Genomic DNA, 3,812 nt, shown 5'->3' with positions numbered 1-3,812 from the left:
GAGAATTGCGGCAATCAAAGTACGCAAAACATTCCGCGTGCCAAACGAATGCGGGTGCGAGTGCAAACACGCCTATGTACCTGCATACGCATGTACAAATGTACATATGTATGTACTTGCATGGGTACATAAAGAAGTACGTGTTTTTATGTATGTATGTTCATATGTATTTACCAACACACCAAAATGTACAGTGGAATCCCCAAAAGATACCGTTCATGTTGACTTTAAAGAAGTTTAACAACTGTTGTTTATTTATCGAACAAAGTTCGGAATTACTGAGAAGTTTGCTTTCTTTTGTTTTGGATTTTATTCGAACCGATCCCAGGTCTGTAGCCAGAGGGGTGTGGTGCGAATTTATGTAACACATAGAAATACGTAATGCACATTCCACAAAGTTTATACGCACATATGTACATACATACATACATTCTTTGTCTGTCCGTATGATCTCAAGGATCTCGGAAAGTATAAGAGCTAGAATAACCAAACTTTGTGTCCAGGTTCTACCAAGTTCGACAAAGAATGCAATAACAATTTGAGTAGAATTAAATTTTTAAATTTGCAAACATTTGTTGTAAAAGGTTTAAACTCGTCATTTATATCTTCCACATAGTTACACAGTTTTTAAATATGCATATGCTTCAGATACATAGTGGCTAGTGGAGGCAGGAATCTTGTGTTTGTTGACTCCATAGTGGACAATAATTGTTACCTGAACATCTTTCGAGTAAATCTGCATTACAGAGCCACGAAATTAGGGCTCAGAGATGACTTTTGGTGACAACAGGATAACGATCCAAAACATACAGCCCACAACTTGATGCTTTGGCTGCTTTATAATCAACTAACATCAACTGAATTACCACCGCAATTACTAGACCTGATCTCAAATAAACATCTTTGTGATTTTCTGGAGTGTCCGAGACTCCTTCATAAATGAAATCGAAGGAAATGCTTTAAATCCATTCCAAAGTGATAAATCGGGGTTTTTAGGCAGAAAGGGTAACTAACTGCAAAAAGATTTTTCTATTATTATTAACAAAAACAAAAAAAAACACTTTTCAGTGCTTCCTAGTCCTTCCCGCCCTTTTTCTACATTTTGGGTTGTACTAAAGTTAGTAAGTGACTTGGAATAATAAAAGATGCAACAAAACAAAGCTAATAAAGTGTATTATTAATAATGGGAAGAACCGTGGTTATATCTTCTCTATATCATCTACTTCTGGTATGTGTAAATAGCAGTTCATCACGAGTGCGCCTACTGTACATCGTCTTGTGTGTCGCATTTGTTGTTGTTGTTTTTTGTCGCATTGAAAGCGATAGCAGCAGCACTTGTGGGAGCATTTTTCTTATGGCGCCCGCGTATCGCACTATCTAAAAAACCTTGCTGCCGCCGCCGTCGTCGCCGTCGTCGCCATCGTCGTCACCGCCACCCATTCCATTACCGCTCACATTACCCTCGGTGTTTATATTTTAACAAGCGGAACTTTTCGACAGAGTTGCAATTTATCAGCGTTCTGTGTGCATTCGCTTACACAACTGCGACCACACACTTGGCTGCCGCTTCTGGAAGCCCCATTGGCCATTCCCCATTGCCATTCCCATTCCCCAGTGTACCGACAGGGACAGGCGTCGCCAGCGGCGCAGCATGTTAAGCTCGCTGATATATGATAATCGCTAGCGCATGTTTGGGGCCAGTTTTATAATTTTTCCTTAAAGGTAGCTACAACAAACAACAACAACCAAACAATCGAACGAACGAACGAAAGCACGAGCAGGTGAAGCAGCGCTGGAGAAGCGCAATCGTGTGTGAGATAATTACGTCCAGAAACCGTTACGTTTGTTTGCCGTAGACGAATGTACGAGTATGTGCGTATGTAGAAAAAAATTTAGCATTTCACCCAAAGCGGTTTTATTTAGCTGCAGGTGGTTGCCATTAATCCACCGCTGCCGGTTGTCAGAATTCAATTTCACAAGCGTCTCATGCGATCGTTTGAGTGGGTTAAGTAACTTGGATTGTCAAGTAAATTTGAAAGCACCATGAGTATGAAGTGAAGAGTCACCCACGTATCTACTAATTTGTTGTTTACCTTCGCATAAAGAAACAATTCTTTAATTTGGTATTGTATTTTATCATAAACATTACAAGCGAAATATTTTTACAATTGGTTGTGGATGAAACGTGATATGAGATACTTGTATGTACGCGTAAAAATACTTCGTCACCGCTATAAAGTAAATGCAGACACACATGTGATTATTTGCTCTGATTCCGTTACACCATTGCCCGATTGTGTATGTAGTTTGTATTACTGTAAACAATTTTTGTCGTTGAAGGTGAAATTCTATAACCCAAATGAATTTGAATGGTATTTAGTTGATAAAAAAGGCAATTATGGGAATACCATAATATATTGTGGATACGCCTTTCAACTTATAATTTTTCTTATCAGTCATTATTTGTTGTCTAATCGTGTAATAATAAAATAAAATAAAATACTTTCTGCAAAGATAAAGTATTACGTTATGGCACAAAACCTCAATAGTTTACATCTTTTAAACATTTCCTGCAAATAAAATCAATATCAGAAATGAAAACGAAATCTATGTTCTTAATATATGTACATATGTGTATTAAATTGACCAACAAAATAATTCAAAAATAAGCTAAAATAACTTTTCTCTAATTTATTTAAAATTCATGTATGTACTTACAATGGACATCACCGGAGTATCTCTAACACAAGGGAGTTGAAGTGAGAAGTATGACTAACTAGGGATTTCGATTTTTAGTCGGATTGTTTTTCACTTTAAGAATACAAAGTTATCATTATTTGCTGTCCCTGCTTTTTTGCTCAGTCACAGATTTTCCTAAGTTCAGGAGGACTAACATTATTTTAATGAACTTTCTGTTTCTGTTCATCAAATCCGACAGTATTCGACTTAATTTTGAGATAAGATGATGTGTTCTGAGGACTTTGAACGTGGAATAGTGACAATCAGTATTATATCTTTTCCACTTACCATATAGATCTGTAATAATCCGTAATCGTGTAATTGACCCATTATTGTAGGTCTAACTAATTTCGTTCGTATTGGTACAAATTTGTCGTAGAGATTACTTTTGTTATATGTACATACTGTATTTATTGAAGTTTAGAATCAACCGACTTTAAGTGATTAGCTGTGCAATTTCAATACTCTTAAAATCTCTATACTACTTGTATATATTTCATTTGATGGTCAGTTTTATTAATACAGGTCTCAAGCGACAAGAAGATATGGTCATGTTTGGAGAACACTGGTACTGGAAGTTGGTCATAAAGTAACATTTACTTTCAATTTTTAATAAAAAACAGATCCAATAGTGCATTTGAAATTTTTGAAATACATACAAATGTGTTGGTTGTGTTGCATTAACAATTTTCATGCCTCCATTCGAATTGACATCAAATAAAATGACAAAAGTCGATTTGGAGGACGAACAACTTATAGAACAAGTATACTCGGCAATCAGGAAAATTTAAGTGGAAATTTAAGCAATAAATTGTGTATGTGAATAATTATTATAACAATAATAATATAAATAATAAATATAATTTATAATCTCACAATGGATTTCAGAAAGTTGTATAACCGGTGATTAAAATCGTCGTCTCAAACCATATTCTGAATCTGCAGCTCTCTCTTGGCATTACTCACAGATCTAGACATCGCTGAGGCGTCCGTTAAATGTAATTTCTCATTAAATAATTAAGTTAACAGATGGGGAAAAGCTGCAACAAGCGCCACAACCGTTGCCACAATGA

This window comes from Scaptodrosophila lebanonensis, unplaced genomic scaffold (genome assembly GCF_003285725.1).
Source record: "Scaptodrosophila lebanonensis strain 11010-0011.00,11010-0021.00 unplaced genomic scaffold, SlebRS2 tig00000061-arrow-pilon, whole genome shotgun sequence".
NCBI lineage: Eukaryota > Metazoa > Arthropoda > Insecta > Diptera > Drosophilidae > Scaptodrosophila > Scaptodrosophila lebanonensis.
The sequence above is the reverse complement of the archived record's forward strand: the minus strand, read 5'-3'. Positions refer to the sequence as shown.